General features: G+C 42.5%; 1 long non-coding RNA gene across 7 annotated transcripts in view; it reads right to left on the minus strand.

Moving 5' to 3' along the window:
• Positions 1-22,474, minus strand: part of LOC117883925 — a 241,371-nt gene that overhangs the window by 186,050 nt on the left and 32,847 nt on the right. For 5 of the 7 annotated variants that reach the window (XR_004647441.1, XR_004647439.1, XR_004647443.1 and 2 more), the window contains exons 5-7: positions 21,001-21,137; positions 19,487-19,824; positions 12,705-12,910 (exon numbers count right to left, since the gene is read on the minus strand). This is a non-coding gene — a long non-coding RNA (uncharacterized LOC117883925). The remainder of the gene's footprint in view (positions 1-12,704; positions 12,911-19,486; positions 19,825-21,000; positions 21,138-22,474) is intronic. The other 2 variants (XR_004647440.1, XR_004647442.1) reach the window with 2 other exon arrangements.

Raw genomic sequence — 22,474 nt, forward strand, 5'->3', positions numbered from 1 at the left:
CAAGGTACAAAATATATGGAATGACAGAGTAGGTTGCACTGGTGGGGGAGTAGGCCTACATGTGAAAGAAAGCATTGAGTCAAATATAGTAAAAATCTTTAATGACATTTTAAATCAAACAGTACCACAGAATCTCTATTAACAGAAATTCCATGTTTGAATAATAAGAGTATAAATTAGCTGTTACCACTCAAGAAACATCTTGGAGTCATTGTGGATAGTCCCCTGAAAATATCTGCTCAATGTACAGCAGCAGTCAAAAAGCTAACAGCATGTTAGGAACCATTATGAAAGGGATAGATAATAAGACAGAAAATATCATAATCCCATCATATAAATACAAGGTACACCCACACCTTGAATATTGCGTGCAGTTCTAGTCACCCCATCTCAAAAAAGATATTAGAATTGGAAAAAGTACAGGAAAGGGCAACAAAAATTATTAGGGGTATGGAACAGCATCCATATGAGGAGAGATTACAAAGACTGGCACTATTCAGCTTGGAAAAGAAACGACCAAAGGGGAGATATGATAGAGATCTATACAACCATGAATGTTGTGGACAAAGTGACTAAAGAAGTATTGTTTACCACTTCACATAACACAAGAACCAGGGGTCACCCAATGAAATTAATTAATTAAATTAAACCTATCATAAGGAAGTACTTCTTCACAAAACACAGTAAACCTGTGGAACTCATTGCCAGGGGATATTGTTTACAACTGGTTTAAAAAAAACCTAGATAAGTTCATTGAGGATAGGTCCATCAATGGCTATTAGCCAAGATAGTCAGATGCAACCCCACGCTCTGTGTGTCCCTAAACCTCTGACTGCCAGAAGATGGGACTGAACAAACAGGGGATGGCTCACTCAATAAATTGTCCTGTTCTGTTCATCCCCTTTGAAGCATCTGGCACCAACCACTGTCAGAAGATAGGATACTTGGCTAGATGGACTATTGGTCTGACCATTCTTATGTAGTCCTGAGGCATTATTTGTACAGCAATAGTCACCATAGAGAGTTTGTGAACAATTCACAGGATGAAAACTTTGCAGAAACTGGTTAAGGAACCAATCTGTGAAAACCAAGGCCACTGACATATAACTTGCAAAGGGGAAAAAGGGCTAAATTCATCACATCAGTTGTTGGCTGTGAATAGCTCCCCTTGCTCTGCTAGTTATATGCTACCATACATTACTAAGAGTAACAATAAGAGAGCACTACAGCACTCAGCTTATTACAGATCTACTCAGAAGTGGGGGCAAGATGACAAGGGGTTTTGTGAGAGCTCTCATGTTTGTGAAGGGAGAACCGGAGACATTTTATATAGTACGTGTTTTGACTCAAAGACTTAAACTCTGCTTTTAATTTGGGTAGTTTTCTTCCTCTCAATAAAGGAAGCAGCATATTACTCTTCCTAGCTCATCGCTGAATTCCTCTTACAGTCAGAATCTATGGCAGGGGTCGGCAACCTTTCAGAAGTGGTGTGCCAAGTCTTCATTTATTCACTCTGATTTAAGGTTTCGCATGCCAGTAATACATTTTAACATTTTTAGAAGGTCTCTTTCTATAAGTCTATAATATATTTCTAAACTATTGTTGTATGTAAAGTAAATAAGGTTTTTAAAATGTTTAAGAAGCTTCATTTAAAATTAAATTAAAATGCAGAGTCCCCCGGACCAGTGGCCAGGACCCGGGCAGTGTGAGTGCCCCTGAAAATCAGCTCGTGTGCCGCCTTCGGCACGCGTGCCATAGGTTGCCTACCCCTGATCTATGGCATACAGTGACATTTCCCGAAGGCACTGGTATTGACTGTCTGAGATTGTCAGGCCAGTGTTCACAAGAGAAACAGTTACAGGCAGTGGGCTAAAACCTCACCTGCATTAGGGCAGTTTTGTACATATCACCAGCACAAAGCTGTCCCAAAGCTTCCTTAACCATCCCTGGCAGGATCTTTCCTATGTATGGGGATCCCACCAGAGGTCACAAAGCCTCCTCACCTCTTCATCCAGCTGACACAGGGGCATGGCCAGAGGAAAGGGGTTCCCTGTCCCTCAGTAATCCCTGCCTGCTGTAACAGCCCCTTGAAATGTCAAGTTCTTCTGCACTGAGCTGTGGGGACCAGCCTGGCATAGATCAGCCCAGAATCAGGGGCTGAAGGCTACCATTGCACCCGTGGCCTCAAGCTGCATTGAGCACTCCTCAGTAGGGCTGAGCAGGAAACAGTTTTCCCACCCCCTGAAAACTGTTGAGATTTAAAAAAAAAATTCCATACTGCATTGGGACAGAATTGAGATCTTTTGAAATTTTTCAGGAAGAGAGAGAGAGAGAGAGAGAGAGTGCATCCTGACCCAGAATAGCCAGTAGGCAGGGCACTGAGATGGGAGTCAGGTTCAAGTCCCTGCTCTGAATCAGGCAGAGAAGGGACCTGATCCTGGGTCTCTCACATCCCAGGTAAGAGCCATAACCACCGGATTATAGGGTCAGTCTCTCTCTCTCTCTCTCTCTCTGTCATATTGAGCAGAAATTCCATACTGCACCCAAGAAACCTTCCTTACAAAAGCTTAGTCAAAATTGAAGCTATACCTACACTACGGAGCCTATGTTGGCATAACTCCCTATTGTAGACGCAATGCATGCCAACAGAAGGAGGAGTTCTGCCTGTCTAGGAAGACCACCTCCCCAAACGACATTAGCTATGCCAACAGAAGAGGATTTCTGTTGGCATAGCTGCATCTACACTGGAAGTAGTGTCGGTCTAGCTATGTCATCAGGGTATGGTTTTTTCACATCCCTACTCGACAAAGCTATGCCAGTGTAAGTTTTAAATGCAGACCAGGCCTGATGCATTCCAGTGAATAACAGCTCAGGATCTGTGTCAGTATCACTTCAGAAGTATAGTACTTATACAAGTTCTACTTTACTAGGAGAACATCTATCCCCACTTCTCTTCATTATTCAAGTACTTCAGTAAAAATTCAATGGCTCATCTCTCTTCTATCATGTCAATTGCACCATCTTGAATTCTCTATAATCTACTGCACTGATTTTTTCAGCCCTTCACTTCAGATTCTGGTATAACCTCTGAACATGCCTTAGTATACACATTTTTAAAAATTTAATTCACTCTGATAAATGCTGTCTTCACATTCCCTGCTTTCTCGCCTTCCTCCATTAGGAGCCAATAGCTCCAAGAAAGAGTACAACCCGAAGCATTTTGTTAAGACTGAAATGTTTACATTAACGTATTTCAGATAAGGGTGGCCAAGAACCCATTACCTGGGTCACAGAGCAAAAACATCTGGGGTTTATAGGACTCTTAGATCCAGCTCTGAAAGAAATATTAGAAACTTATCCTAGGGATATTTAGGCCTTACCTGAAATATTTTTTGATATATTATATATCCAAACCCTCAGTGAAATAAGATGCCTCCATGCCTTCCAAGCTGATAGCTCCATCTCAGACACGCTGACTGGTTTACACATTAGAACTCCCACCACCCCAGAGAGGAGTTATTTTAATTATTCTCTTTTGGACCCTGGCCTACTTTGACTTTTCTGTTGAATCGGAGAGGGTTGTTTAGAGTTGGAAAAGCAGTTTCTTAATCTCATTATCCATGAAATCTGACCACTTCTCTACTGTGAAATAACTCAAACCATTGCAGAACTGGACAAACGCCAAAAATGTTAGTTTTGCTTCGAATGAGGGGGGAAAAGCCTCTGTCTAGCAAATCCAAAACTCCAGTATGTCCCTTGTAAGGGAGCCTGGAGTAATTCCTCATCTTTTACTCTCCTGAAACAGACTTTTTATTGTTTAGCACAAAAAGGAATCTTACTAGGGTGCCCAGACAGCAAATGTGAAAAATCGGGACATGAGGTGGGGGGTAATAGGAGCCTATAGAAAGAAAAAGACCCAAAAATCAGGACTGTCCCTATAAAATCGGGACACCTGGTCACCCTAAATCTTACATACCAAGATCGCCTCCAATATTTCTCTTCCCTTTCCCAGGATTTGCAAATTAACATCAAATAACTGCCTGAAGGCAAATCCTGCCCCTCCTGCAGCAGGTAGAATCCATGCACTTCCATGGCTCAGGGTGGGGGGAAAAAGCCAAAACTGGGACCTCATGCAGGCCTTCTACATGCTCTCTGCACTGCAGAGTTCAACTCATGAGAGGCACATGGACACTCACGCATCTTCTGTTACAGAGATTCACCATCCTTTTCTCACCCCTCTGTGGAATGAGCACATATTGGTTGTGGACACAACTATCTCCAAGGCAGCTATAACAGCCAGAACAGCCCTGTTGTCATTCTGTAGCCTGGGGATGAGTGAGGGGATTCCATTGCCCACCAAACCCTCTCCCTCTCATTCTCCTCTGACATCCACCCACTTAGCCTTAGCATAGGGCATGTAGGAAGGATTTGCCCCAAATAATTCCAATGTGCAAATCAAGTAAGTCCCTCCCACCCCATTCCCCCCTTGCAATGGCATTTTGTTAAACAAGCGCATGTACATGTTTGTGGGGGCAAAAACTGCACCTTCTTTGAAAGTTTGCTCCCTTACATTTGTCACCGAAAATCCAATATACTTTAAAAATAAATGTCTGTAGGGGATAACACCTTAGGAGCGTGCAACTATAGCAATGAAAGTCTCCTGTTCCCTTTCTTCTGTTTCTGTTTCCTGACGTTCCAAGATTTTCAGCCTTTTCCTCTCTTCCATTGCATTTTACTGTGTGAAATCAGGAGTGCTGCAATGTATCAAAGTCAAATCAGATTTTAAATGTGAGCATGTTCCTTTGTCTGTTTCCTATTAGTTTCTATTTCGGTCAACTTAAAAAAAGCTGACAGAAGTCCTCTCTTTCCCCTCCCCTTCTATGACTCAGTCACACAGCAGAAAGTCACATGGGGAGCTTTCAGAATGAGATCAATAGGTCACATTGCAATTTCATTCTCTGTGATTTCAGGTGGGATGTGAAGTTCGTTATTCATGTTCCTTGAGCTTTTAAACCTGTAAGCTTCTAGGCTTCATTCCCCCTCATAAGCCCACCATGAGCCCAAGAGATGAACAGCAGATTTCCTCTCATACTGTACACCCAAAGAATCTAACTGGCAGCAAGGAACTTACTAAAAAAGTAGTGTTGAACTACACTTCCTATCTCATCCTAGCTCCTCTGAACTACTACTTTACTGTAACTATAAGACAAGTGGGGCCATCGGGCACTACCATACTGTACATTTATCATCCATTAATTGTTCATGAAGACACTCTGCTTATGTGTTTTGGCCCCGGGGGGAGGGTCAAAGGGGATTTAAACAGAGATTCCAATACACCAAATGACATCGGGAACTCTGTTTTTCTATTTAAGAGTATGCCTACACGTCAAGCAGGAGGTGTAGCTTTGATCAAGCTAGTGCACTAAAGAGAGAGAATGTAGCTGCAGCAGTGCGAAGGGCTAGCTGCCCCGAGTATAAACCCACTGCCTCTAAGCCAGTTCCTCCCACCATCATGGCTACGCTCTACTTTTAGCACACACCAGATCAATCTCTGCTCGCGTATGTTTAGCAAACACAAAGAGCAAAACATGTATTACCAGGAACAAAAGGTAAAAATCATTTGTCTAAGACTGAGATTTTCATATATTCTTGTGACTAAATGAATTTGATAAACTTCATATTTTGTTTAGTTTAGTTTGATTTTATTTAACATGGGCATATAGGGCCAGATCCTCAGCTGGTGTAAATTGGTGTGTACCTCTCTTGATTTTAGTGGAGCTGTGCTGATTTTCATAGATTAAGTTAATTTTAAGGCCAGAAGGGGCCATCATGATGATACAGTAAAATCTGCATAACACAGACCATAGAATTACACTTATTAATTCTTCTATTGAGCCCAATACCACTGACCATTTCCACCAGCCTAGGATCTGGCTCCCAGTTTAAGAGATCTTTGTACAAGTATATGACAACACTAATAGGCTGACACACTTCCCCATCTATTGGAAACTCACGTGGAGGCCAGGGAGGGCAGCGGGAGCTGAGGTTCCTTTGCCACTCTGCTCGTCTCTCTATTGTAACTGAAATCTCATGGCCTCCCCACGGATCTGAAAATGGATTCCACCAGCCAACACAGGATGGGGAAAGAAACACATTCCACTGCTTTAAGCAACTGCCCTGCAAAGGGAGCACCGACTGAATGAGCCATGACTTCATTTTACCCAGCAAGCTGCCCAGCAGCAGTTTAACTGTTGTGCGATTGTCTGGAATGCTTCTTAGAGGATGCCTTTAACAGATATCATGTTTAGTCATTTGTGCAGAAATGCCAGGCTTTGTTACTTTGTTGGATTTGCTTTGCATGCTGGGTATCGATTTTCCTTTTGGAGAATCCATGCTGTGAAGAAAGGGTTTTGACTGTGCAGTTCCCCCTTTTCCTCCCCCACTACTGCAAACTGAGGCCAACTGGAGGGCATAATGAGTGATTTCTTATCTTTCAGATTAGATGATAAATTGAGTCCAACGTTTTTGTTACTGTTGTGGACAGACGTGGTGATGCTGGATAGGTCTGTCTGCGTGTTGAGGTCTGACCTATTGATCTAACTTTGCAGCAGTATATATTCATCCAATGTGATAACGGTGCTGAAATCATACGTGGAAAGTTTAAAAAAAATACATATTGCTTTTCTGATCTCCTCGAGGAAATTATTTTGACCTTATATTGCTGAGAGTTCCCCCAGAGTTATACTGCCAGAGCTCCTTTGTGGCAGATGAGTTTATTAAAAAAAATGCCTGTTGCAGATGTTCAGATCAGAACCTAGAAATGCAAGTCAGAGGCTTCTGTTCAGCTGATTCAGTGATAGCTCTCTTAGCAGGGAGAAATTACTTTTGTGTAAGAAGCAATACCCAACTTATTTCAAAACTCAGCCTCTGGCAAATCCATCATAGAAGGGAACATTCCCCGTTTCTTTGACAGATTAGCCTGGGGCTGAAAGTTAATCTAACATGTCAGAAAAGTATACAGTAGGTAAAGGGAAAAGAGCCATAGCTAATCCCCTCTCAGCATTTTATATTAGGTCATATTTGGGGGGGGGGGGGAAGAAGGGGACACATTTGCTTATAGACAGTAGAAGTAATGCCACAATAAATCTTCAAATTAAAACAAAAAGGGGGCATAAAGATACGCTATCAATAAAAAAATAGTAAGTGTGCAGAATCAGTGGACTGGAAACCATAAGCTACACTGGTGCTTTAAAAGCTACTGCCACCAGCTACTACCACTAGCTAAGATCTAAGGCTTGGTCTACACTACCCCCCCCAATTCGAACTAAGGTACGCAACTTCAGCTACGTGAATAACGTAGCTGAAGTCGAAGTACCTTAGTTCGAACTTACCTTGGTCCACACGCGGCAGGCAGGCTCCCCCGTCGACTCCGCGGTACTCCTCTCGCCGAGCTGGAGTACCGCAGTCGACGGCAAGCACTTCCGGGTTCGACTTATCGCGTCCAGACTAGACGCGATAAGTCGAACCCAGAACTTCGATTTCCAGCCGTCGAACTAGCTGGTAAGTGTAGCCAAGGCCTAAGACCATTCATTTCTCCATTACAGACCAATTTTCTTTTCCCTTAATCCCTCTGAAAAAGAGAAAATAATAACTGGCTTCTCCTGCTATAATGCATGCGAGCGTGGATTTAGGCTATTAAAACACTTTACCAAATAGAACAATTGCCAATATTATCAATATTGGATTTTGTTGTTCCATGTCTCACCTCTCCTACCAGCAAGGATTTGTTTTGGTTTCTTTTTTTTTCTTGCTGATAAGGCTCCTGAAGTTGTATAAACTATCACTGCTCAGGCTAGGTCTACACTACCCGCCTGAATCGGCGGGTAGAAATCGACCTCTCGGGGATTGATTTATCGCGTCCCGTTGGGACGCGACAATCGATCCCCGAATCGGCGCTCTGACTCCACCAGCGGAGGTGGGAGTAAGCGCCGCCGACAGAAAGCCGCAGATTTTGCCGCCGTCCTCACAGCGGGGTAAGTCGGCTGCGATACGTCGAATTCAGCTACGCTATTCACGTAGCTGAATTTGCGTATCTTAAATCGACTTCCCCCTGTAGTGTAGATGTACCCTCAGAGTGAAACACACAGGCATACTGTAGTTTCTACTATAAACTCTGAGCCAGATCCTGACCTCTGTCTACCTGAAAGCAGCGGAGTTATTCCAGGTTTACAGCTTTGTGACCCAGCATTATCTGGCGCAGAGCTAGAGATTGTTGAAAAATTTGACAGAGTTTTCCATTAAAAAAATGCAATTTTGCTGAAACCCAACTGTTTTGCAGGAAAGTATTGATTGATGAAATTAGACAGAAAAGTGTCAAAACATTTCAGCTTAATAGTTAAATTTTGTTTTGACTTTTATACATTTTAACATTGTATTAGATATAAATCCACAATATTGAAATGATTTGACAGGCTCAAAATGATTCAATGTTTCCAAATTAAAAATTTTTGGAATTTCTGTTCCAATAGAAAAATCTCAAAATTTCAGCCTTTTATTCCAATTTGGAACAAAACCGCAGATTTTGAAGTGTCTGAATTTCTCAGGTGACAGAAATTCTGTGATCTGACCCAAAGGACTTAAGGAGGATGAAACAGTGCACATTTATTACTCTCTAAACGCACAATTATACTTCGATAAAAGTTTTCATGTTGACAAGTTTCTTGTGCAACATCAACACTCCTGACTTATCTGCAAAGCGTTTATTAAAAGAAGGCTGAAAAATTGTGAGAAAGCAGTGTAATTACTAATCTCTGCATCATTTATGAATTAAAAAACACAACAATTGAAAACAAACGGATACATATTTGTTAAACCTAAAAGTTCTATTAAGACTCCTGAATGCCTTACAATGTGTCATCTAAAATATCATTTTTAATACTTAAATATTTTACTCCCCATTCCTAAACATTGATTTTTTTCTTCTAATGCACTAATGGCAAAATAGCCACTGTCAAAACAAAAGGATTTTTGTAATGCACACTAACTTAATTCAGTGCAGGTTTGGTTGGGTTTTTTTGGTGGCCCTTTTGCTGACAAAATGGAAGATTCTAAACCCATCCACGGTTTCCAGCCAGGTCAATCCAACTCCAGTTCCATCAATCTCTACTGAACATTAATGTAATTAATTTAGTATGTTTTTAAAATTTTCATTAATGCTTGACCAAGTACAAGTCAAAAAGTGAGTTTTACTTAGCATGAGACATCAGACCTAGACCCAACAAGTAAAATTTTCAAAAGTGCTTAAGTGACTTCAGAGCCTAAATTCCACCGACATTCAATGGGATTTACCCTTTGACACTTAAGGGCCTATGTCTACAGTGCAGCTGAAGGTGTAATTTCTATCTCGAGTAGATGTACATGCTAACTTTGATCAAGCTAGCACGCAAAGAAATTGCATAGCCACAGCAGTACAGGTGGGAGCACAGGCCAGCCACCCAAGTACTTATCTAGGGTATTAGATAGGATTATACTTAGCCTGTCCCATTGCCCCCACCGCCATAGCATGCTAGCTCAATCAGTTGGAGAAAGTCCAGAGAACAGCAACAAAAATGATTAAAGGTCTAGAAAACATGACCTATGAGGGAAGATTGGAAAAACTGGGTTTGTTTAGTCTGAAGAAGAGAAGACAGAAGGGGGACACAACAGTTTTCAAGTACATAAAAGGTTGTCACAAGGAGGAAAGAGAAAAAATAATTCTGAGGCTAGAACAAGAAGCAATGGGATTAAACTTCAGCAAGAGAGGTTTAGGTTGGACATTAGGAAAAACTTCCTCTCGGAGCAGTTAAACACTGGAACAAATTGCCTAGGGAGTTTGCAGAATTTCTGTCATTGGAGGTTTTTAAGAACAGGCTAGACAAACACCTGCCAGTGCTACACCGTTAGCCTCATGTAATGGAATAGAGGTGAAAACATAACAATGGATCTTCTATATTTAATATGACCAAGATATGCTCTGAATTTAACTGGACTTCTAATACATCTTTCACATCGCATAGGGATGCTTTGAGGATTATTTCATGAGTGTTTATAAAAACACCTTGAAAATGTAAAGTCCTAAGTATTATCATTACTATAATACAGATTTTTTAAAATGGCCAGGCTCATGTTAATCCAGTACATGCCACCCATCCAGCCGGATAGCTTCCAAATGTATACTTTGACCTTCCAAGATTCTTTAACCCACAGAGAATATTTTTTTAATTGAATGTGAAGTATAAATACTCCAGAAGACCGGGGATTCCAAGTTAATCTGTGTGCGCCAAAGGCCATCTTAGCCTACTACACTGTTTTTATGGTAATGGGTAAGTCAGACTTGCCACCCTCCCTTTCTACTTTTCCCATGGAGTAGTGATAGCAGCATATGTAGGGGATCATGGTAGAATTTGCTTCCATACAAAGTCATTCCTCTCCTAGGCAGTTGGGAGAAACTGCAGTACTTAAAAAACAAAACAAAAATAAAAATAACTTTGGAGTCTGTTCCTCCAATTCCAAAAGAGAAATTTAAATGTTTTTTTTTATATCTGTTAACATAATTGACGTAATAGTAGTGGACTCAGAGCTGCACTCATTATGACATGGCACCACTTTAAAAATGACCCCCCTCCCCCCCCAAAAAAAATACTGTGGGTAAATCCTGGCCCCATTATGGATAAACTTCCATTGATTTCAGTGACACCGAGATTTCACCCTTTCCTTTTTCTTTAGGCAAGCTCTAATGCAGTACCACTAGCAATAACACACTAGAATATGGGCTGAATGAGCCTATAACTGCAGATATTAGCAAGTTTTCCAGTTATATTCTGCATGGCCAATCACAGAGGCCTTCCAAATACCTGATATGCCATGTCAAGAGCTGTGGTTACCATGCTGTTTTCACTCCTGCTGAAAAGCAAAGGCATCACAAGATCGGCCAATCAACATTGCCAGACATCGCAGTACAGAAGCATGAGCATAGCTATACTATGCTCAGAGTAGCTTGCCACACTATGGCTATATCTACACTTAAAATGCTGCTGCAGCGCTTCAGTATAGACATTTACTACAGCGGCGGGAGGGGTTCTCCCAGCACTGTGGTAAATCCACCTCCACGAGAGGGAGTAGTTAGTTAAACAGAAGAATTCTTCTTCTGTCGACTTAATGCTGTATACCTGGAGACTTCAATCAACTTCACTACATCATTCAGGGTGCGGATTTTTCATACCCCGAACGACATAGCTGTGTAAATCAAATATTCTAGTACAGACCATCCCCGAGAAGATGGTTAGCTGCACTCCTCAGTACAGCACACTGCAGGACGTTACCAGAAGTGACAAAGGGACTAGAGGCTAGAGCTGTGGGAGGACAGAAGTTCCATTTCACGAAGGAGTTCGAGATTTTAAAATCCAATTTTGTTCTAAATCAGAATGAAAACTGAAAATGTTGACATTTTCCACAAAAGAAAATTCTGAAAAAAAAAACCTTTTCAAGTCAAAGTGTTTCAATTGCACCTTTTTATTTTGTGTTAAAATAAAATTAAAATTATATAACAATACAAACAGACATTTTGAAATTAAAATAACTTCAAAATGAAAAATCAAAACATTTTATTCCCAAAACATCAAAATGGGTGGTTTCAACATTGTGGGAACTTGTTTTGGTTTTCTTCTGAAACTAAATTATGGCAAAAACCCCCACAAACAACTTGATTTCATGAAACATCTTGACTTCAATAAAAGAGCATATTCCGATTGCATATGGTTCTATTGAAACGTGCCCAGCCAGCTGTAATAGAGCTACCACTTTCAGGGTGTAAAAATGGGGGGCTGACCCCTGAAAAGGTTTTTTTTTCTCTCAAAAGGATCCATCAGAAGTTAGTGTAAACAAACAAAAAAAGGTAACAAAGCTCCTGCCGGTCTGGAGTTCAATCTAGCCCTCACTAAGAGGAATGATCCCTGGAACACCAAACTAAACGTTGCTAAATCTTGAGTGACTCATCAATATACGGGTGATAGCTTTCCACTCTCTACAAGCTAGCCAGATATCACCACTTTGCCCATCTGGCACCCAAGAGGCATGATCTAGTTATCAATTCCCATTACAGAATGGGCCATACTGAACTGATGCATCACAAGACTCTGACATCTGAACTTATTAGAAGCAGCCTTCCTAGTACTCTTTAATCAGAGGTGGATGTAGCCTCCTGATTAAATAGGCGCTCTCTGCTGCCTACTCCTCTTCACCCTGCCATGGGAGCACCAACCAACCATAGCAACACCCTCCGCTCTGGCACTGCAACCCTAATCCTGGCCCAGTGAAGAAGGGAGGTCCAGGGGGAACAGTCTGGAAACATCCTCTCCCTCAGCCGCAGCATCTGTCCCACAGAGCTGGGTCCAACTCCTCGCTCTGGGCATTGCACATAGTGTCTCAGTGCCACTCAGTCAATTTTGGTCAAGCCACCCCATCAGGATGGCTGAGGGGTGAACAGGAAAAATCTGAGTGGTGTGGGTGGTTGGTGGACCCCAGTCGCCACACCCAGCCCCACAGGACAGGAGCCACTGCTGTGGGTGCATTTGCTCCCATGAACCCCTGCTAAAGCAGCCCCTGTTGCATCAACAGCCAATTATGAAATCATGGCAGATCGGTATAATCAAAAGAAAAGTACTCACCCTCAGGATACTATTCTTGAGGGGCTCCCCCAAAAGCCCTTCTTCAAAGGATTTCCTCTTGGGATGAAAGTGATTCTGGTGTTTATTCCTCTGTGCGCTGGCATTTGCAGCATGACCACAGGAGCCCATCTGAGACGCTCTTTCATTTCAAGAGAACAGTTGCACTGCTGTCAGTGGGGCACTCATGACAGTGTGTGCGTCTGAAGCTAAAAGGGAATAACAGATGTGATCAGATCACTGCAAAGGGAAAGTAACCTGCCAACATCCCAAATACAAAGAGAGGGTGCTGCCTACACTCTGCCTCAGCACCTGGTATATTTCAGGACTAAAAGCACAGCCTAAATTAATTGTTCCCTTCTAGACCAGGAGATGGAATGAAACCTTAAGCAAAATGTCTGTCATTACATTACTCCCTCGCAACGCCAGATGTGTCCACCAGGGACACATCTACCCCGATATAACGCGACCCGACATAACACAAATTCGGATATAACGCGGTAAAGCAGTGCTCGGGGGGGGAGAAACGGGGCTGCGCACTCTGGTGGATCAAAGCAAGTCCAATACAACTCAATTTCATCTATAACGCGGTAAGATTTTTTGGCTCCCAAGGAAAGCATTATATCGAGGTAGAGGTGTATTATGAAGAGGATAACGGGTTTAATGAAATAGTTTTCCCATGCTCCCTTAAATCCTCCTGGACATTACTGTCCCAGACTAGGGTTCACAATCTCAAGCTCTTCTCCACAACCATGAGAACTAAAACTTTAATTAAAAAAAACCCCACACATAACACCAAGATATTCTCCTATAGTCACATGAATCCAGGAGCTGGATCGTACAGGAAAACATCAAATCTTGTTCTCACTGTTCATCAGTTTTTATTACTATTTAGACTGTTTTCAAGTGCCTAAAACTTGCTGGTCATATTCCAAACACTAAGGAAAAGAGTCCCTAGCCCAAAGAGTCAGACCTTCCCCCTACTAGTTTCATTCATTTCATTTCCTATTTTGTTTGATCTTTTCCTGTGTTGTTTCCTCTTTCTCTTTTGTATCCTACCACCTCTTATATTCTCTCTTTCCCTGTATTCTCTACCTCTGTCTTTCCTCTTTTCTTCTCCCCTCAGATTCTTTCAGTACTCTTTCACATACTGAACTTCTCTTTTGCATCCCATTAATCTTACCCCATTACTCTTATCCTGACTCTGCCCCCAGCCCATTCACTTACCCCAGCACATATAGGTAACAGGTAAAATATCTACGCCCTAACATCCAGAGGACTGACCCTACTTATCATATAAAGATAGGGGAACCACTGTCAAGAGGCAATCCACAAATGAGAAATCACCTCAAACTGCTAGAATACGGCAGGCTACCAGGATTCCTACCACTGTGCTGTTCTTGGATCCTGTCCAGGGTCCTTATCTTTCTTATCATCCTCCCTAGGCTGGATTAAAGAATTTTGGGGCCCTGTGCATTGTGGCAATTGGGGGCCCCAACCTCTTCCTTAAACTAGACAGATCGTGTGATATACAATCTGTGAATGGAAACATCTCAATTTATTAATTATTTATGTAACTGCATAATTTGTAATCAGTTAACCGGGCTTTGTACCAATACTCTAGTGATTATAAGTGAAAATGAGTACAGAGAAAGAGAGACGGACACCTGAGATTCAGAGAGAACACCTTGTATCACAGTCATTTCCCTCTTCCACCTATTGATTTCAGTGTAGGACAATGGATTTGATTTCTAGGCTAGGAGTAGAATTTTGCAGCTCACTTGTTTCACATGTGCACAAGCTTGAGCTCAGTTCCCTGGTACTAAAATGAATGCCTGTGCCAGCCAATCCCATATAACATGGTAGGTATGAAATGAGATGTGGTTGCTCCCTTTTACGGTTGACAATAAAATACCCTTCAGAACCTCAAATCTCCATAGGATCTAGCACTTTTTCTCTCCACTCAACTGGACATCAGGCATATACTACTGTAACGAGTAATGCAAGCTACAAAAACACCCAATTTTTGGACATCTACATAAAACTCAATTGTTAAAAATAAACCCCAAAAGAATATTAATAAACCCTGAAAAACAGAAGGCCTAATATTATAGTATCAATATATCACTATGGGAAAAGTTATTGGCCTTAAATATGAGAGTTACAAAACTAACCACATCCCAGCCTATAGGCTAGGCAATTTCCAGAACATTGTTTGTTGTAATCACACTCCATCCACGCACTTCCTGCCATCACTATAATCTCCCTGCCAGCTCGGTTTTTGTGAAGGGGCAAGATATTGAAACTGAAAAGACTCCCACTCTCAGAAGCTCTGGCAGGACAGCATTCTTTTCCGTCACAAAACCATGTCAGACCACAAGCAAACCGCAGGCAAGGAAAGCAAAGGGACCAGACCACACATACAGTCCGGTGTATAGCTGGGTTGCAATGAACCCAAGAAGTTCCTGAGAAGCCAGGATCGGGTCAGTGCTGCACAGTTCAACGTAAAGCTCTGGAAATGTCCATAGGAACTTTGTGCGAAGAGGAGTGTTCTTGTTCGGTTACAATATGGTATAATGCTTTTCCTATACGGCTGCTCTAAAACCCACACCATAAATCCAGATTCATAATGAACCTGATGGATCTACCCATGGTCTGATGGGACCAGATGCAGGAGGGAGCACAAGGCTGCTGGAGAGCAGGAACAACAGTCTGAGAGCTGGCTGTAGAAGGAAGGCCAGGGTGGAACTGGAGGGCCTGAGAGCAGTAACTGGAAGCCTTCAGAGCTGGACAGCCAGACACGCCATGCAGCTGGCAGCAGCTGCAGCACAAGAACAAAGGGCTGCACACAGACAGGACAGCACAGAGGGGTTACACTGGGATTAATGAGAGTGTGCGGAGGGCATTTACACCTTGTATTTCTGGCAGCCCTAATAAAGGAATCCTACTTAATCCAAACATACAGGTGTTCGGGGGCACCCACCACAGACTAGGGCCTGAAGTGCCCAGTGCTTGGAGTGCCTACAACGCTCATCTCCAAGCTTGAGCATTCTACCAAGACATCCAGGGGACTGGGGCAGTGTGGCACTCGCAATGACACCCTGCAGTGGAGTGGGTTACAGCATGGAAAGCTGTAAAGTGAGATTATCAGTGGGATTTGGATGCCCAGATGTAATTGGAAGATCTCAGATGTAACATACTGTAATGATCAGTATTGCTCCCTTTAATGGTATTTCAATCCTCATAGGAAGCTACAGGATGTTCTTCTTGTTGCTTAATAAACTTAACCCAACATCAGGTGCATGCTTCTCATACAGAAGCTTCTCTCCAAAACAGACTAAGGAGATCATGAGAATCCTGTATGTACTCTTTCCCCACACATAAGCAAGTCTCTCTCCGGCTATGCCCTTCTAAGGCAGTTGCATTCACCTACGACAAGTTGCTATCATCTTCCAGCCTGAGGTTCAAACTAATTCAGACTGGGGACAAGGCCTTCTTTATTTCAGGGACCCAAGACAACCAGCTCAAGCATGCCCTTTGGTGGCTCTCTTCTGGACTCTCTGCAAGGCTTTGCTGTTCACATCATTTGGACAATTTCCTCCCCTTTCCTTTTTCAACAGCTTCCTTGGAATTTATTTACTCATCTGGTTATGTTTTACGACAGCAGCTGACAGCCGAGCCACACTTGGACATGCTTTGTTTGACCACTGCTAATTATACAGCAGCCCAGATGCCAGCAATAGACACTATAGAAATCAAATAAATCCAGTAAGGAATTAATACAATAAGTGACTGTTTGCAGCAAACCTACAGATGGAGACTTCACTCAGTGCTCCTAGCAATCTCTCAAAAGTGGCAAACTTATTGTCAATAGCTTTGTGAAAACTCTTTTGTGGCAAGTCAAGAGAAAAACTGCTAAAACAGAAAACCTAAAAACATGAGGGAGGAAACAAAAATAGGTTATAATAATTTGTCAAAAATATTAATAAAATACCATTGTGACACAAGACAGGGCTGGCACAGTAGGACAAACACACAGCCCCACAGCTTGCAGTTCCAAGGGAAAATATTTTACCTTTTATTATGCAATTTCAGAAATATTAAAATTTGAGCTATGGGAAGATATGCTGCTAAGAGTGAGAAAATATGAAGCCTTCCTAGAAAGGTGACATCTAAACCAAAATGGGAAGAAGTTCTAGAAAATAGATCATAGGGACTCTACAACAGTAGCAGTGGAGTGACCTTTCTCATCTCTACGCCTGCGATGGAAGGCAAAGAGAAGTCATCCGAGCAGTAATATTTTCAAGTGCAGCTCCTCCAGCTGGAATGGGAAGGGGACACCAGCTTTACCATGCAAAAGAGAAACAATTGCAAGGCCGAGCTAGGCAAGATGGCTCAGCTAGAGACATCCTTGACAAAAATCAGAAAGTACAGCCACTGCTTTACAACCTGTGCAGTAAAACAGAAACATTAGTGGGTCACAGCACCACTCAGGCGGCCACTTTGACTCATCCGAAACTAGGGTGACCAGATGTCCCGATTTATAGGGACAGTCCCGATTTTTGGGTCTTTTTCTTATATCGGCTCCTATTACCCCCCACCCCCGTCCCGATTTTTCACATTCGCTGTCTGGTCACCCTACCCGAAACAGAAGTTGCACAAGCACCAAAAAAGAGCTATAAATCACATAAAAATCCCACAAAGTATATGATACTTGAACCTCCAGTCATTGAAGGACAAAAGATCTGACTGACATTTCAGGGGTGGGGGGAACAATAAGACCCCAAATGGAAAGATAGCAGTTCTCTTAAAAGCTGAAACTGATTCAACATCTTCCATTAAGGCTCGGGACTCAAAATTCTTCATTAAATAGGGAGGCCAACCCAGTATATGCAGAAAAGGGGACCTTATATTCAAAAGCTGCCATCACAGCGAGACTGAAATAGGCAAATATTTCTCAAGAATTATGAGAGGGAGAGGCAGAGAAGTGTGCACAACTCATAATGGAAATGTGTATTTAGAACAGTTAATACATAAAATATGATCCTGATTCTGCAAACAGGGGCATACAGATTCTCCATTAGGGCCTGCATATGTACATCCACCTGCACTCTACACACTGCAGGATAAGGGCCTATATTTTTAGTTCTCTGTTTTAGAATTCCTAACCAAAAAAACCAGAACAGGATTTCAACTGGAGAGGGGCCAGAACCAAATCCAGGCTTGAACATACTCAATAGTTGCCAGATGGATGGGACGGTGAGAGGGAGACAGGATTCAGAACCTGAACCCAGATACAGATTTCTACAGCCAGACCCTGTCTTTAATGGGCTGAAATGAAAACTAGGGTGTGAACAAGCTCCAAAAACCTTGAGAGTTTGAAAGCCAGAAAGTTTTGCAGTTTGAGTCTATTTCCAGTTACAAACAACTTGACAAGAGTTTGCCTGTTGGTGGGCAAAGACCACAGCCCATCATGCTGACCAATATAATTGCATTGTTCACTTGTACTCCCCCATCTGTCTATATCCATATGTTGCCTCTTGTCTTATACAGTACTTAGACTGTAAGCTCCTTGGGCAGGACCAGTCTTTTTGTTCTATGTTTGTACAGCGCCTAGCACAATGGGGGTCCCAGTCCATGACTAGAGCTCTTAGGTGATGTGCTAATACAAACAATCAACAACAACAACTTTAAAATGATGTCTCAGGGAAAACAGTATTTAATAGATATCAGGGTAAAAAAAAAACAAAAAAAGGGAGGGGGGAGGGAGGCAGGGGGAGTTATTGAATAATATGGAAGCCATAGATAGCAAGGCTGAATGTCCTCTGTTCCTTTCTCTAAATGAACATTTCCTCTGCCCCCTTCTTCCCAATCAGGAGAACTTCAGAGGACACAAAGACTTTTAAAGGACTTCTGTGTCATCATTTCTGCATCAGGTTAAAATATTAGTGTGTTAAAAACTGAAACTTGTGTACTGCAAAAAAAGATGTTCCAGTTATATTGCTACCTCTTATGTTGTAATATGAGAAATGGGAGATGGAAAAAAAAACGATTGGGTCATCTTTCTCTCCCCAGCCAGTGCAGGATTATTCCCTACAGCATATTTTCTTGCGCTTTACCCATCACATTATCTTTCAAGAGCCATAAATAAGTTTTTAAAATATAGTAATGGGGGCTCAAGATACTGCAACATGCTTGCAAATAAATTACCATGTGATCATGGTACTCAGTATAGAGCACTTCTGAGGGACAATTTCAAATATGTAAGAGAAAACAGGGACCTACGTTTGTATTGGTTGTTGGTGAGAGGGCTCTGTGCAATGCAGGCAAGGATTTTCCATTATAAAAACATGAAGACCTTAAAACTAACTTCCTCTACCTGAGCACGCAATCCTCCCTGACTACAAAGTGGCTTTAAAAATTTTTTTAGCTAAGACCTTGTAACAGAGCCAGACCATTTCCCAGCTATGCACAGCTACTATATATGAATAACTAAATGCATTAGAACACTTTCATTCTTTGTGCAAGTTGAACAAAAGGACAGAGTTGTCCAGGCGTCTGATGTAAATCTTACATAAGCAGCACATTCTGCAAGTAACAGAAACAAAAAGCACAACAAGATAATTCTATGATATACAACTCAAAGAGCCTATATATGTTTTCTACACAGGATGCTATGGATCATACAATGTTTTTGCTAGATCTGAAGAAGCCAACAGCTACCCATCTATTACAATTCATATTAGAAAAGGAAATAAGATCATTAAAGAAAGAGAATTACTCACCACTGCTACTGGTTGCTTCTGCCTTGCGGATGAATGACCTTTATGTCCAGAAAGGCTGTCGGGCAAGTTCAGGCATGTATGCCAGGCATTGCACTGACCTATAGAGAATAGCTCCACTAGTCATCATCAAAAGCTGTAGCTTTTTATCTAGAAAAGGGCTCAGTTCATTAATGAAGCACAGTCATATTTTTTAGGTAGCAATATTCCTGCTAAGATTCCTGCCATGGGTTTTGTTTATCAGTTCACAGCTGCCTACATCCATAGGCGACAACAAGATATTCTCTCCTGAGTGTGTAATTAACGGAATCCTGGTGTCTGTCTAAGTTGTGAAAACAGATCTAGGAACAAAAGAGAAAGAAGAAACAAGATTGTGAGTTGTTATGAGTGCACCTTCTCTGGCTACAATACAAGCCGCACATGTGGACAGAACAGTATGTGGCCCAGAGTGGGTAAGCTCTCACTAAAGTGCATTTTGCTAATAATTCACACTTGTAGCAAACAAATTATGCTGGCCAAATAGCTCCTGTCCAGGTAGCTGCACTGACAGTGTTTAAATCTCAGTTTAACAGCTACAGCTTGTTTTTGCTTAATATGGTTTGTCTTGTAATTTGACAGCTGGATGAACACTCGAGTAGTTTTTAGCCAAATTATTGCAAGGTTTCAATTTCCATCTTAAACCCTGCAGATAGATATGTAATCGTATTATGCTAAAAACTAATCAGTGCTTCCAAGGTCAACAGTGGAATGTGATCCCAGAAAGTGTACAAGGCAAAAATACAAAAATCCTTAAGCATACTCTAGTTCTAGTTTGTTTATTTTCCACTGATGCCTGATGCTCTATTAGCCCAGGAAATTGTGTTTTGATTTTATCTCTGCCATTTATTTTAGCATCCAGTGGTATTAGTTTCAGCTGGACTAGGATATTTGACTTGACCAATGATTTTACTGAAAGTTTTGAGTTCCAATAACATATTTTACTGGTTGTATGGTGGGTATATACAGACAGGGAACAAAAAGAAACCTCACCAAATAATTGTTTTACATGCACAGTTTGCTAAATATTTATTCAGAAGTGCAGATATTCTGGAAGTGCAGTGTTCACATCTAGCGATGATTAATTCTCATGCCAAGTTAACTATCATGATGATAAGCAAGAACCACCTACATGGTGGAGATACGATTTAGACATTCCAAGAGGCTGGTTTTTACTGTGCTGTACATTATGGCCACTCAGAACTTCCTGGCAACACTAGGGCCAGAACTTAAATCCTCCTCGTCCTCCAGAAGTATACATCCTACCCACCTGAGCAAAAGATAAGTGTACTCTTAACTGTTAGCATTATAGACGGTGTCTGACACAGATGGGCAGTTCTCACTCCATCCAGTAGAGGGCAGTGATACACACTAACCAGCTTATTACAATATATTACTGTTTGACACTAGCCAAGTGCACATAAGACATTTCAATACTCTTATTAACCCAGCTGTAGTAGAGAGACACTCAGCAGACACACCCTCTCCTGGCTGAGCATGGCAAAGCAGGTTCTCCTCCTCTGGCACCACCTGTTAACAACTGTTCCTGGCCCTTCTGTTGGTCTGCTTCTTCTCATGACTCAGCCCTCTGGCCAGGTCACATTCTGTCCCACCTCTTCTAAGGTAACAGAGTCCAACAAAACAATAAATCCAATAACCTTGGGTCAGCTCTTGGGCCTGACTCTGGGCCCAATGGTTCTTACCCCCCTTATATCATGGAACTATCATACCACCTTGACTTTCCTAACTGAGACTATATAACACATCCCTTGCCCACGCCGCTTCCCGCCGCCCCCATTGGCCCGGGACAGCGAACCATGGCCAGTGGGGGCTGCGATCGGCTGAACCTGCTGCATCAGCAGGTAAATAAACTGGCCCGGCCTGCTAGGGTGCTTACCCTGGCGAGCCACGTGCCAAACGTTGCCGACCCCTGGTGTACACACATACACACACGGAAATGCAGGATTGTGTGAGGTGGCATAGCATAAAGGTTATTATGAGTTTGAAAAGACAGAATTACTTCCAAGTAGCAAAGCTACCAGAGTTATTCAGGTCATCCCAAACAAGTGCTGATAAAACCTTTAGAAAACAACTTACCATAATGCATACCTAACTCTTATACATAGCGCTTTTCACCTTCAGATTTCAAAGCACTGTACTAAAGGTCAGTATCATGATGCCCATTTTACAGATGGGGAAATGGATGTACAGAGAAAGAGGTGACTTGCCAAGGTCTCCCTGTAGGCTAGTGGCAAAGCCAGGAATTGATTCCCAGTCAAGTGACCTATCTACAGGGCTGCCCCGTCTCACATTACAGTAAAGCCAGTGTAGGAAGTTTTAAGGTTGGGGGGGGGGGTGTATTTTGTTTTAAGTAGGGAGTACTTTTTGAATCCTTCTACCCGTAAAGCTAGGTGCCTTATAACTAAGGCTACATTTTAGTCATGGATAATTTTAGTAAAAGTCAAGAACAGGTCACAGGTAGTAAACAAAAATTCACGGCCCATGACCTGTCCATTACTTTTACTAAAAATACCCGTAACGAAAACTTGGGGGTGGGGACAGCACAGGGAGGGGGCACCGGGGGTGGGGGGGGGGAGGGTGGGCGGGGCTGGGGCAGGCTCCTTAGCTCCCATGTGCTGCCTCCGCTCCACCCCAAGCCCCAGTTCTGCAGCTCCCATTGGCTGTCGGCAGAGGCAGCACATGGAGCTAGGAGCTGAGGGAGGGGAGTGAGGGGAGTTCCTGTAGCCCTTCTGGGGAGCCCGTCCTAGGTAAGCACCACCCCACACCCCAATCTCCAGCCCTGAGCCCTCCCCCCCAAACTCCTGCTGCTGGGAGGGGGGGGGGGGGCGAAACTGCCCCAGCAGCAGCCGGTGCAACTGGCCCAGAGGCAGGCCAGGCACACCAGCCGCTGCAGAAGTCATGGAGGTCACGGAAAGTCACGGAATCCATGACTTT

This window comes from Trachemys scripta, chromosome 10 (assembly GCF_013100865.1).
Source record: "Trachemys scripta elegans isolate TJP31775 chromosome 10, CAS_Tse_1.0, whole genome shotgun sequence".
NCBI classification, from domain to species: domain Eukaryota; kingdom Metazoa; phylum Chordata; order Testudines; family Emydidae; genus Trachemys; species Trachemys scripta.